The sequence below is a fragment of the Impatiens glandulifera genome, chromosome 5, assembly GCF_907164915.1.
Source record: "Impatiens glandulifera chromosome 5, dImpGla2.1, whole genome shotgun sequence".
NCBI classification, from domain to species: Eukaryota; Viridiplantae; Streptophyta; class Magnoliopsida; order Ericales; family Balsaminaceae; genus Impatiens; species Impatiens glandulifera.
In genome coordinates, this window is record NC_061866.1 from 53,112,356 (window position 1) to 53,127,992 (window position 15,637).

Below are 15,637 nucleotides of genomic sequence, written 5' to 3' on the forward strand. Positions count from 1 at the left end.
AAAATATGTATTTAAAGTCTTATTTGTTAAAAATATTATATATATATATATATATATATATAATTTTTTATTTAAGTTAAATTATTAAAAACTAATTGTTAAATATTTAAAATTTATAAAAAAATATAATGTATTTTGTTTTAAGAATGCCTTTATATTAACTCATATTTTATGAATATTGTAAAGTTATGATAAAATTTGATATTTTTTTTATGATAAGTTAATTGATAAATTAATATTTGAGAATGAATAAAATTATTTTAAAAAATCCAAATATTAACGATACATTAAAATATTAATAGACAAATGAAATTTGTAATTTGTGCATGACAGGTTAACCAGACATTATTGCTTTTTTCTGTTATGTAAAAATTAAATAAGACAGATCATATAAATTAATGCATTTTGGGGTAAGATATGGCACACATATCTATAGTTATAAATGACCAAAATTGCCATGCATGTTTCATATCCCACGTGTGTAGGACGATGCATGCCAATTTGTTTGTTCTGTGTTTTTCTAACTTAACCTTGGTAAGATTGTAATAATTTTATTTTTCTTTGTTGTTATTGAAAACTGATAGAATTAATTATTATAACATTTCATGTTTTATAATTAATTTTTGTGTCATGTTAATCTTATTATAATTAAAATATATTCTTAGCCTAAGGGAAAAAATAAAAAAGAGTATTATATATATAGAGTTATAAAATATCTAACTCTCATTTCTGAACAAGTTTGATTTAATTCTCATTGGTTTTTAAATGTCCACATGTTACCTTCTTAAAAAATATTTATGAATAAGTATTTGACCATCACAACATTTTAATTTAATTTATAATACTAGATTATTGAGTGTGATTATTGTTTAATGTAAAACTAATCATAACTCTTAAGAAGATTACTTTGAGTTTGTTGATTCAATTTATTTAATATAATTTTCAAATGTAAAAAACTAACATAATTTCTTACCGTGCGTTACCTCCACTTTAACTTGTTAAGTTCGAAACACTCTCGTCAATTTAGCTACCTAAGTCGGTTTCGTTATTTGATATTATTTTAAAAAAAAAAATATTATATATCATTTTAATTTATTTTTACAAAACTTAAATTTGAAATAAAATTAAATATAATAATATAACCTAAATAATATAAAATAAATCACATTTTCATTAAAATCATTTTTTTTAAATAACTCAATATCAAACAAGTTTTTTTGTGTACTTAAATAATTTATTACTATTTTTTTAAATGATAAACCCTTTATCTAATTTACATACTCATCAAAACCAATAGTAAAAAATTATGACATTAATTCCTAAGTTTAAAAAAAATCCCAATAGATTAACATCAGTGTAAAAGAAATTGTACTCATAAATTGGAAACAAAGAAGACCATATATTAAACACAGATCTTGATACTCTTCAATGTGATAATCTTTATTTATTTATTTTATATAAATTGAAAATAATTAAATTGTAAGATTTAATTTATTTATGAAAATATGGGGTGTGACTTATGCCTACTTGAAGAAACAAATAATATTTTTCTTTAAAATATATAAAATTAAATAAATGTTTTTTTTATACTAAATTAATTAAACTAAGAACATTTCAAGTTAATCCAACCCAATTAGTTGCTCAAATAAAAAAGTTTTATCTTATATAGTAAAGATTGTATCTTCAATTCTTACTCAAAAATACTTATAACTTAAAAAAAAAAAAATTAAGTTTGTAACCAAATTTTTAATATAATGAAAAAAAAATATAGGTTTGTAATGAAAAATAATGAGGCAAGTTAGGCTGCCTAGGTCCACCACCTTCTCCCGGGTCTCTTAAAAAAATTCAACTCTCTGCACGGTTATAACTTACAACCTTATATAACATCTATTAGATTATTTTGTTATAAGAATTATTTTTCTTCTTCTAAAACATTCCAAAATTTTGGATTGGCATTGGTGACTGTGTTTTGCATATATGATATCTTTTGGTCATGAGAAATGAGAATGACCTATAAATTTATTAGTTTTTTTTGTCTACATTATTTTAATCTTATTTAAATAAATGTAAGTAAACTTCTTACAAGCAGTACTTTTTCATTATAAAATATTAGACAAGTTGATATATAAACTATACCTTGGTACTTTTTTTTTTTTTTATAGTTAATGTGAAATTATATGAAATCATTTTTAATTTCATATTATTTTAAAATATTCATTTTTTTTTTATCATTTTATCCAAATAATTGTCCTTCTTTTACCTCAAATTAAGGTGATTTTTCAAATAACTTCATATCAATCAAATCTTGGTAAGAAATAGTAAAAGAAAAAAAATCAAAGTTGATGAATTATTTTAAATTAAAATTAAAAAATAAAACAAAATTGTTTTAAAATGAAACAATAGTTATTTTCTGGTGGAGACCACAAATGATAAGTATCATAGTTTTCAGCCTTTGTGACCATTTTTCTCATTGAGCATGTCAATCTCCTACTTCAATATGTAAATTTCCTTATTAACTATCCTTTTTGTTTCCATTGTAAATTTCTTCAAATATTACTTTTTTTTCCTTCAAAAGTATATTGTCACTCCACTATTGAACTTTACAATCTTGTATACTTTACTTATCTTATATAATTAGTTTATTGTTCTAGAAAAGTGTCAGCTTTCTTCAATTTTTATATATTGTAAATATGTATCACCATATCAAGTTATTAAAAGTTATTTTTTTTAAGTGTCAACTTTCTTCAAATGTATTTTTTTAATTATAAGTTATTTAAATAATATAATCATGACTTATAAATAAATAAAATTGTTTTTAATATTAATAGATTTTAATAATTAAATATTTGGAAATTATTTTTATAATTTTTTGTTTAACATTTTATTGTCTTGATTTTAACTTTATTTATACTTTTTTTAGTTTTATAATATATAATATTTTATTTTAAAATTTATTTATTAAGAATTAAATATATTTATAATTTTTATCTATTTTGAAAATTACACAATCCAAAATGAGCACCGAAACCGTGCTTGAACATTATATAATATTAAATATATCGATATTTCTATAGCTATAATTTTAAATATTATATACAATTTATTTTAAAATTTTAAAATTAATTTAAATTTTACAAATAAATTAATGTATTTAGAGAATTTTTAGTATTCAAAATATGTAGAGAAACAAACATATTATTATTACCTTCTATTGTAAATTTGCATAACTCTTAGTTTGAGTTCATGCTCATCAGCAGTTGCATCTTGTAGGTAAACACCTCTTACTTAAAAATATTATATACAATTTATTCAAAATTTAAAAATTAATTTAAATTTTATTATAAGTCTTATTTGGAAATTAATGTATTTAGAGAATTTTTAATATTTAAAATATGAGAAACTAAAAAGTAACAAATTGTAATTATTGTATTGTTACTAATTATGATTAAAAAAATTCAAATATTACGGAAATTATTTTACAAAAATAAATTATTTTTATGGTATATTCAATTATAATTAAATATAATTATCTTTAATTAAATAAATAAATTTATGTTTACAATATAAATAATATATTAAATATAAATTTAATATACATTTCAACCAAATTTACAAATTAAAAATTAATTTTAAATTACACGTTTTCATAACAAATGTAAAAATTAATTTTAATATACAATTTTTTTATATTGTAAATATGTATTACATATCAAGTTATTAAAAATTATATTATTGAGTAAATAGATTTCAAAAATATCAGTGTATTATAAGAAAAATTAATATTTTGATTATAGAAAAAATTGTGGATTAATATGTTGTTATTGTTACCCAACTAACAAGGAATATATTGAACACAGCTATTCAAATAATTCAAACGAATAAATTTTAATAGTTTGTTAATTTAATAATTGGTTAACTTTTATTAAAAAAAAATATCACATTTAATTTTTAATGATCAATTTCATTCAATTTATCAATTAAAAATTTATAATATTTTAATTTTAATTTAGTAAAATTATAATAATTCAAACTTTTAAAAACTAATTAACTTATTATTTTTTAATCTCAAGTAACACAATCTCAAATAAGCTTTAAGGTTATTGAAATTGAAAAGTTTTAAAAATGGTATAATTGTTTTTGTTTTGTGATGGATAGGTTAAAAGGAAGTGGGTGGGGGTCAAGTGAGCAGTGATGGGGCTGGGCGCATGCATGGTGCGTATGAGAGTGAAGAGTCAAATGCAATAAATAAAGAAGACATAATTCATTACTGTTTGGTCCAAACTGACACCATCCTCGTGCTGTCTTGGACCTTGTGCCCCTTCCAGACCAGATTTCCGCACACTTGTTTGTTTTTTTCTTAAACATAAATAAATAAATACATACAGGTGTTCGGCTGTTTTCTTTTCAATTCGAAGGTTTTGTTCGATTTTGAATTATTCAAATAATTAAAAAAATATAATGAAAATGGTAGAAAAAATTGCAAATGCAGAACGAATTTTGATTATATATTTTTAATTTTATCTTATTAATTATAAATTTGAACTTATAAGCTCAATCAAACTAAGGAAAAGTTAAAGAAGTTAATAATTACCCTAAATCCTCTGTCCATTTAGCTTAAATGTTTTTATCCTCTTGTCAGGTTTGTAGATATTAGGCCACGGGTGGGCTTCAACCTATCCGGAAAGAAATAAAAAATATAATTTTACAGTAAAATGTTATACAATTCCTTAATTTTTTTTAATTTAATTTATTTTTTATTTATTTAATTATTAAAAATGACAAAATCTACCTTTATTTATTCATATTTTTTAGTTATTTTTTTAAAGTCATCTCACCCAAACTCAAATACACATATGCAACTTACCAACTCTATTGATAATGCTTACGAATTCAAATACAATGTTGAGTCTAACTAGCTTAGATAGCATAGTGTGACAATAAAAACAGAGCCCATGACAAATGAATTAACATAAAATTCTAGCTCATCTGTCCTAGCTAGGTTCATCCTAAAATAAAAGAGAAAAATAATATTTATTTGTAGGTCAAAGAAAACTGCATGCAAATTTAATTAACTATATACGTGGCTAAATTAGTTATGTTTTGGACCACACATTAATATCGTGATGAGTTGTTGTGATTAGATCTTAGTGCATGCCAAATTAAAGTGGGCATTCATGAATCATCTAGCCTAGGTAACCATGCATTTTAATCATAACTAGATTTATGTTAACATGGTTAATTAATTATACTTTTAGACATACTAATTAATAACTAGTATGTGTTTGTTTCATTTTATTTACATGCATAACTTTTAAATCATAGAATTGATAATATAAAGTATAAGATGAGAGATCCTGATCATATGATTCTCAACTATTTATAATTCACGAAAAATATAGTAGTTAAGATCATCTCTATTAACTTTTTTGATTTATTGAGTTTATTTAAATAAATTAAAATTGTATTTATGTATTTCTACCAAAAAAAAGTCTCAATATTCTTAAAATCATTATTACTCATTACTTTTTAAACCACCAACCAGGCTTTTTAAAAAATTTCAATCCGAACAACATTATATTGAAAATTTCAATCAGGAGAACTCTGTAACTAAAAAGTGACACCTCTTTCCGTCGTGACTTTGGACATGTTCGAAAATAAAAATATATATACTTTTCTTTATTTTTATTTTGTCATATATTTTTAATTATAAGTTATTTAAATACTTATAAATAAATAAAATTAAATATTTATTGACATTATTTTTACAATTTTGAAAATAATTAAATATTTTGAAATTAAAATTTTGAAATAATTAAATATTTTGAAATTATATTTTACATTGACATTTTATTGTCTTGATTTTAATTTTATTTATATTTTTTTTAGTTTTATAATATTTTATATTTTATTTTAAAATTTATTATTAAGAATTAATATATTTAAAAATAATTTTTATCTATTGTGAAAATTATAAATCTATACAAAAGTAAGCAACAAACCGTGTTTAGAAATTATATAATATTAAAAATATCCATATTATATTATAAAAGAAAAAAAAGATATATAATTATAAATATTTATTAATTTAAAATATTATATACAATTAATTTAAATTTTACAAATATATTTTATTATAAATCTCATTTGAAAATTAATGTATTTTGAGAATTTTTAGTATTCAAAAAATTTGACAAAATAAAAAGAAAAAAATTAGTAATTATCAGATTCTACATCAAATTACTGTTTATTTGTATTACAGGTGATGATGTATTTTGTTATTTATATTTTTTTAGTTTTATAATATTTAATATTTTATTTTAAAATTTATTTATTAAGAATTAAATATATTTAAAAATAATTTTTATATATCTACACAATTCAACTTTGGATTATAGGTGATGTAGCTTTGTTATTTATATTTTTTTAGTTTTATAATATTTTATTTTAAAATTTATTTATTAAGAAATAAATATATTTAAAAATAATTTTTATATATCTATACAAATCAAAAGTGAGCATTTTTAAAATTATATAATATTAAAAATAGCCATATTACAAAATAAAACAAAAAAGACATATAATTTTAAATATTTATTAATTTTAAATATTATATACAATTTATTTTAAATTTTAAAATTAATTTAAATTTTACAAATATATTTTATTATAAGTCTTATTTGAAAATTAATGTATTTTTGGGAATTATTAATATTCAAAATATATGACAAAATAAAAATAAACAAATTATTAAATATCAAATTTTACATCAAATTAAAATTAATGTATCTTTTAATTTTAATTATAGCTGAAAAAATTCTGCAGGATAATTCTGCATATGATATTCTGCAATAACAAAAAGTCTAGCTAAAAAAATAGAAATGAGAAAATAAAAAAATAGAAATGAGAAAATCATCAAATACTTATTTGTGTAAATTAAAATTAGAAAATTATATATGACACATACAAAACATACAAAATAATCACACAACCGTGTTTGAAAATTACATAATATTAAAAATATCGATACTATAAAAGAAAACAAAAACACATATAATTATAAATAATTATTAATTTTAAATATTATATACAATTTATTTTTAAAATTGAAATTTAATTTAAATTTTAAAATAAATTTTATTATAAGTCTTATTTGAAAATTAATGTATTTTTTGAATTTCTAGTATTCAAAATATGATGAAGTAAAAAGGAAATTATTGTACTGTTACTAATTATAATTAAAAAATTCAAATATTAGGGAAATTATTTTAAAAAATATATATTTCACAAAAAAAAATATTTTTATTGTATATTCAATTATAATTAAATATAATTATTTTTAATTAAATAATATATTAAATATAAAATTAATATACATTTCAATCAAATTTACAAATTAAAATTTAATTTTAAATTACACTTTTTCATAACAAATTATTTAATATATTAATTATTTTAAAATTATTTAGATCTGTAGATTTTTATATTACAACAAGTTTTGATTATTTTTATGGGAGAAAATGTCACATATCTTAAAATGGGTCACTCAGAGTCAAATATCTTAATGATTTTGACAATCCAATTAAAAATAAGATTTTTACAAGCCCAAATCATAAGATTTTTTTTTTAAAATTCTAAAAATCACATTTTCAAAAAGATTAATCCATGATATGGGTAAAATAATGCTTAGATGCAAAGACGTCAAAATCAAAAATTTACGTAAAATCGCTAGGCAGTTGTAAACTCGTAAAATTTAGAGTTTACTTAAAATCGTAAAAGTTTAGTTTTAAAAAATAATAGTTATATATTATTATTATTTATATATAATTAAGTATTTTATATGTAGCTAATTTTAAAATTTTATATATTTAAATATAAAATTAATTAAAAAGTAATAATAAATAAATAACACTATAAAAAATTACACTTTAAAAAAATAATTATATTAATTAATTTATTAAAATAAATAATAACTTTATTTTTAAATTTTTAAATATAAATTTATTTTTTAAATGTAAAATCATATAAAATTGTGAAATCGTAAAATTTTATTCTCGCAAATTTAAAATTGTTAGAGATTACCTATTTAAGAGTTTAAATAAAATAAGACGAGACAATTTTAAAAGAGACATTTTTAAAAAGGCTTAGATGAGATATATTTACTTTGATAAATGTGTATTCTTCTTATCATATCAATGGTCCCCAATTCATGTTATATTTAAGATTATCCATTGTTTCATCTTGACCAATAATAAAGTGTTAAATGACTTGATGTGTTATGTTTATGCTAATCATGCATTGCCATTATCAATATTAATTTGTGGAGCAGTCCCCAAGTAACACATGTTAATATTAATTTCTAATCATGCATTGCCATTATCTATACATCATGTCAACTGAATATTATATTATATAGTTCTAACTCATTTCTAATTTAGATTATTATTTTTAATCTATTTATGTGGGCTGGAAAAAGAAAAAGCTAAATATAACTTCTTTTGTGGGCTTCTCTTTGTCATCCAAAGCTTAGTTTAAATTACCATCAATACAACAACAATTTTAAACCCATTTATTTTTTTTAGTCAAATTAGTTTGGAGCTTATTCTGAAATAGTAATTTTTTTATATAAGAATATTCGATTTTTGTTCTCTTTTGTACCAATTTTAGTCACTTAATTAATTACTCTTAAAATTATTAAAATTTAAAACTTAAAGGTGTTATAAACGTTATGCATATCATTTTGATCGATACAATTGATTACAAAAGAGAACGAATTATATATTTAAATATTTTTATCAAATAACCGAGTAAAGAGTGGAAATATAAACCACTCTAATTACCTAATAACCTAAAGAACTTATAATCAAATCGGATAAACTATCATCAACCAATTTTGGAAAAAGATACCACAAATGAAATAAATATGGCAGGATAAATGAACTAAATCAAATTAGTTGGGCATAATTTTTATTTAGGGTTTGTTTGAATTAATGATAAATTTGTCCACAATAAATCTAAATATAAAAATATAATTATCATTATCTTAATCTTTAATTTCTCTAAATTATGTATCTTAATTTTTAAAGACATTCTATCCAAATAAATTTTGATACATACAATAATTAACAATCAAAAATGTTTTAGAAAGATTATAGGTAATCGTTTAGAAGAATTTTTTTTGTCAAAACACATAACTTATAATATTTAGTTACCAACATTTAAACTTAAAATACATCAAAACGATTAAAGTTGAGTTTTGGATCGTCGGTCGGTTGTTCGTTGGTCCGTTCGTCGTCGGTCCCAGGCGGCATTGATTGATCGACGACCTTTCCTTTTCCAGCTATCTTCTCTTTTTCCGTATAAAAAAAATATAAGATTTTACCAAATGCACGAGTGGCGGGAGCCTTAAAAACATGTCTGTCGTTCTGTCTGTCAATGGGCGCCACAGGACCACTTCCTTTGCACGTGCGCACCCATGACCCACCCACCACACACACCAACAAGAAAAAGACAACATTCATAATTTGTTTTCCTCTTCCACAACAAACCAAAAGTACTCACAACAATCAAATATAATTTTCATTTCTCTCTAGTACATTTTACCATATCACCCAAATATTAAATATAGCCAAATAATATTTTTCATTGCATTTGATCTAATTTAATTAAACTAAATAAGTCATAACTAATTATATGTAATGAATTAAGTATGTACTTTCTTACTTGGTAAGAAGGGATCTTTTCAAATAAGTTTGAATATAAGAAAGTATTTATTATATATATATATATATAATATTTAATTGGTTGGTTAATTAGTAGGTTTAGTATGATTGGGCTTCTATTGCTATATGCACCTCTCTCTCTCTCTCATTATTCTCTTCCATTTTTATTATAACTAAAAATTGCATCTATGCATTAACTATTTAATTTAATTTAATTTATCAGATCCAGTAACTAATTATTATTAGATTTTTTTCAAATGTTAATTGACGTGTTATTGAAATGATGAAGATGGTTATATTTATTCAAAAATAATAATAATAGAATTTACAAACTTTGAAATTAACCAATATAAATTTCCACCTTGCATCTTAACTAAATGTTTAAGAATCATTAACCAATATAAATTTTATAAATTTATTTATGAAATGTGAGACATCTACCAGCTAAAGATGGATGGCAGTAGTACTTACATGAAATGATTTTTTTTTTTTAATTTGTTAACTTTTAAATAAAATAGAAGTTTTTTATTATTGTTAACTTTTAATAAGCTAGTATATTTATGTTTCCATTTACATGAAATAATTGTTAACTTTTATATTTTTTTAGTTAGTCTTACATATACAGTTTTTTAATAATCTTTATTGTTAATTAACATTATTCATTAATAATTAATTTACTTTAAAATTTATTTTTTATTGTTAAAATAAATGACAACTTATAATGACAGGATAATAAAATATGACTTAATTAGTAAAAACGTCTTACTTAAAATAATAAAAATAAATAAAATCTTTTAGCCCAGATTTGTGATTCTCAATGCATAATGATTTAGTGAATTTCTACTGACCCTATCCATCCGTGATTGAATATTTTTTACCTGATTGTTGTTTAGCTCGTAAATTGTTGACCGTATGGTGTTGTTGAGGAAAAAAAGAATTATTTTAATATTTTTAAAATTTATTATTATTTTTGAAATATATTTTAAATTATATACTAGGGCCTAAGAAATTGAATATATTTCAAATTAAACTGTTATTTTTAGTATTTTTTTTTATCAATTTCTTTTATATAAATATTTGATTTTAAAATTTGTGTCTAGTCGTGTCTATATATTATGTCAATCGTATCGTGTTATCGTGCCGAGATATAAAAAAGTAACACGGTTATGATCTCCCACCGTACATGTGACCGGTTAACATGTTGTGGTGACTTATTTCGTGTCATTTAGTGCTTTAATAAAATAGTGTCAAACTTAATTTACTATTGTTGTAACTTATGTTTGAGAATAGTATCTCGTAATCTAATCCATTCTCTTGTGCAAACTATTCTATGCAAATCATATCATCAAAATCTTCTCAATTATTCTGTTTTCAAAATCTCAAACTCTTTTATAATATTTTTTTTTTTGTCTTTTATTAAAAAATATATATATGAAAAAAATTACTTTTCTAATTTTTTTTTTATAAAAATAAAAAAATATATCATTAAAAGGACATCTCTTATTTTTTTTATATATTTTTATTTTATTTTATTTTATTTGAGTTATTTGGAAATAATTTAGATTATAAATAAAAAAAATATTCATTTAAAATCTTATTTGTTAAAAAAATTTATTATATATATATATATATATTTTTTTTATTTAAGTTAAATTATTAAAAAAATGTTCAATATTTATACTTTATAAAAAGTATAATAGAGTATTTTTGTTTTAAGAGTGTCTTTAAATTAATATTGTAAAATTCTGATAATTTTTATGATAATTTAATTGATAAATTAATATTTAAAAATGAATAAAATTATTTTTAAAAAACAAATATTAATGATACAGTTTTTAAGGGTTTTTATTTGTAATTTGTGCATGACAAGGTTAACCGAACATTATTGTTTTTTTCCGTTTTCTGTAAAAATTAAATAAGAGTCGGATCATATAAATTAATGCATTTTGGGGGAAACATTTCTATAGTTATAAATGACCAAAATTGCCATGCATGTTTCATATCCCACGTGTGTAGGGACTATGCATGCTTGGCGCTTGTTTGTTCTGTGTTTCTAACTTAACATGCTTGTATTATATATACAGAGTTATAAAATATTAAATCTAAATTTTTAACTAGTTTGATTTAATTCTCATTGGTTATTAAAATGTCCATATATTACATTCTTATAAAATATTTATGAGTAACATATTATAGTGTTTGACCATCACTTTAATTTATAATTATAGATTTTTAAGTGTGATTATTGTTTAATGTAAAGGTATATTATTTGTTTATTCAAATATAATCAAACTAATCATAACTCTTAAGAAGATTACTTTGAGTTTGTTTGAACGCAAAAAACTAATATAATTTCTAATTGTGATGATCTTCACTCTAACTTAATACGTTTTATGTAACACTCTTAATAATTTAATTATCTAAGTCGGTTTCGTTATTTGATATTATTTATATAAAAAAAACATATTATATATCATTTTAATGTATTAATTAAAATATTTTAATTTATTTTTACAAAACTTAAATTTGAAATACAATTAAATATAATAATATAACCTAAATAATCTAAAATAAATCACCTTTTCATTAAACTCATTTTTTTAAAAATTACTCAAAATATCAAACAAGTTTTTTGTGTACTTAGGTCATTTATTACTATTTTTTAAAATGACTAACCCTTTCTCTAACTTAGATACTCATTCAAACAAATAGTTAAAATTATGACATTAATTCCTAAGTTTAAAAAAAATCTCAATAGATTAACATCAGAGTAAAAGAAACTGTAAATTGGAAACAAAGAAGACCATATATTCAACACGGATCTTGAAACTCTTCAATGTGATAATCTTTATTTATTTATTTTATATAAATTGAAAATAATTAAATTGTAAGATTTGATTTATTTATGCCTACTTGAAGATACCAATTAAGAATTTTTTTCTTAAAATATACAAAATTAAATAAATGTTTTTTCATATACTATTAAAATTAAATTAAGAATACCTCAAGTTAATCCAACTAAATTAGTTCCTCAAATAAAAAAAGTTGACAATTTATATATATATTTATATATCAGTAAAGATTTTGTTAATATAAATTTTAATTGAGAGATGTATATACATTTTTCTGTATTAACCTTATTCTAAAAATACGAAAATAATTTTAAGTGTTGAAAGGGTTAGTACCGAGAGATGTATATAAATTTTTCGGTATTAACCTAATTTCAAAAACACGAAAATAATTCAGAGCTCACTACCGAGAGATGTATATAAATTTTCCGACATTAAATTATACCGACATATATATAGGTTAATACGGAACGTTTTTATACCATTTTTTCACTAGTGACAGTAAAAATTGTATCTTTAATTCTTACTTAAAAAAATACTTTAATTTATAAAATATATCTTTAAACTAGTAACCAAATTTTTAATATAATGAGTAAGGTGAGTTGCCTAGGTCCACCACCTACTCTAACCGGGTCTTGTAAAAAAATCAACTCTCTGCACGGTTATAACACGTAACCTTGTTTAAGGTTTAACTAAATAGGTTATTTTGGTCCTGATGAGAAATGAGAATGACCTAGAAACTTATTAGTATTTTTTTCTCTATTATTTTAATCTTATTTAAATAAATGTAAGTAAACTTCTTACAAACATTACTTTCTCATTATAAAATAGTATAGATACAAGTTGATATATAAACTATACCAAGTACTTTTTTGTTTTTTTTTATAGTTAAGGTTTAAAATATGAAATTATTTTTAATTTCATATTATTTTAAAATATTCTTTTTTATCATTTTATCCAAACAACTAACCTTCTTTTACATCAAATTAAGGTGATTTTTCAAATATCTTCATATCAATCAAAGCATAGTAAGAAATAGTAAAAGAAAAAATCAAAGTTGATTGATTATTTTTAATTAAAATGTAAATTAAAACAAAATTCTTGTATAATGAAACAATACTTAATTTCTGGTGGAGACCACACATGATAAGTATCATAGTTTTGGGCCTTAGTGATCATTTTCTCATTGATCATGTCAATCTCTTACTTTAATATGTAAATTTCTTTCTTAAATATTCTTTTTGTTTCCATTGTAAATTTCTTCCTCTACTACATTTTTTTCTTTCAAAGTATATATCTTGTTATTCCATTATTGAACTTTACAATCTTCTATACTTTATTTGTCTTATATAATTAGTTTATTGTTCAATAAAAGTGTCAGCTTTCTTAAATTTTTTTTTTATATTGTAAATATGTATTACCATATAAAGTTATTAAAAGTTAGATTATTGAGTAAATATATTTAAAAAAATATCAGTGTGTTATAAGAAAAAATAATTTTTTGATTATATGAAAAAAAATTATGGATTAACCTTAATAGATTGTTATTATTACCAAATCGAAAAAGAGAACACGATTATTCAAATAATTCAAACGGAATAAATCCTAAGAGTTTGTTAATTTAATAATTTATCAATCTCATTCAATTTATCAACTAATAAATTAAAATGTTCTTATTTTAATTATATAAAATTATAATGATTCAAATTATTAAAAACTAATTAACAATTTCTTTTAATCTCAAATAACACAACCTCAAACAAGCTCTAAGATTGAAGTTCTGCACACGTAGTACAGACTACAGACATGGTGTTCTTTTCGATCAAATCAATACATAATTGTTTTATATAAAAATTGAAAAGTTAAAAAAATTGTATAATTATTTTTGTAATGTGATGGATAGGTAATAAAAAGAAGTGGGGTCAAGTGAGTAGTGATGGGGCTGGGCGCATGCATGGTGCGTATGAGAGTGAAGAGTCAAATGCAATAAATAAAGAAGACGAATTAATTACTGTTTGGTCCAAACTGACACCATCCTCGTGCTGTCTTGGACCTTGTGCCCCTTTCAGACCAGATTTCCGCACACTTGTTTGTTTTTTTCTTAAACATAAATATATACATACATACAGGTGTTCGGCTGTTTTCTTTTCAATTCCAAGGTTTTGTTCGATTTTGAATTGTTCAAATAATTTAAAAAATATATATAATGAAAAGGGTTGAAAAAATTGCAAATGCAGAACGAATTTTGATTATATATTTTTGTTTTTTTATCTTATTAATTAAATTATTGTATAAATTTGAGCTTATAAGCTCAATCAAACTAAGGAATAGTTAAATAAGTTAATAATTACCCTAAATCCTCTGTCCATTCAGCTTAAATGTTTTTATCCTCTTGTCACATTTGTAGATGTTAGGGCACGGGTGGACTTTAACCTACCAAAAAGAAATAAAAAATAATAATTCTAAGGTAAAATGTTATATAATTTCCTTTTTTAAATTTAATTTATTATTTACTTATTTAATTATTAAAAATGACAAACTCAAATACTCATATGGAACTTACCAAATACCCATATGCAACTTACCAACTCTATTGATAATGCTTTCCAGTTCAAATACAATGTTGAGTCTAGCTAGCTAGATAGCATAGTGTGACAATAAAAACAGAGCCCATGACAAATGAATTAACATAAAATTCTAGCTCATCTGTCCTAGCTAGGTTCATCCTAAAATAAAATAGAAAAATAATATTTATTTGTAGGTCAAAGAAAGCTGCATGCAAATTTAATTAATTATATACGTGGCTAAATTAGTTATGTTTTGGACCACACATTAATATCGTGATGAGTTGTTGTGATTAGATCTGAGTGCATGCCAAATTAAAGTGGGCATTCATGAATCATCATGCATGTGATTATTGGTGTGACCTAACCAAGGATTATGTATTCTAGCCTAGGTAAACCATACATTTTACTCATAACTAGATTTATGTTAACATGCTTTTAGACATACTAATTAATAACTCGTATGTGTTTGTTTCATTTAATTTACATGCATAACTTTTAAATT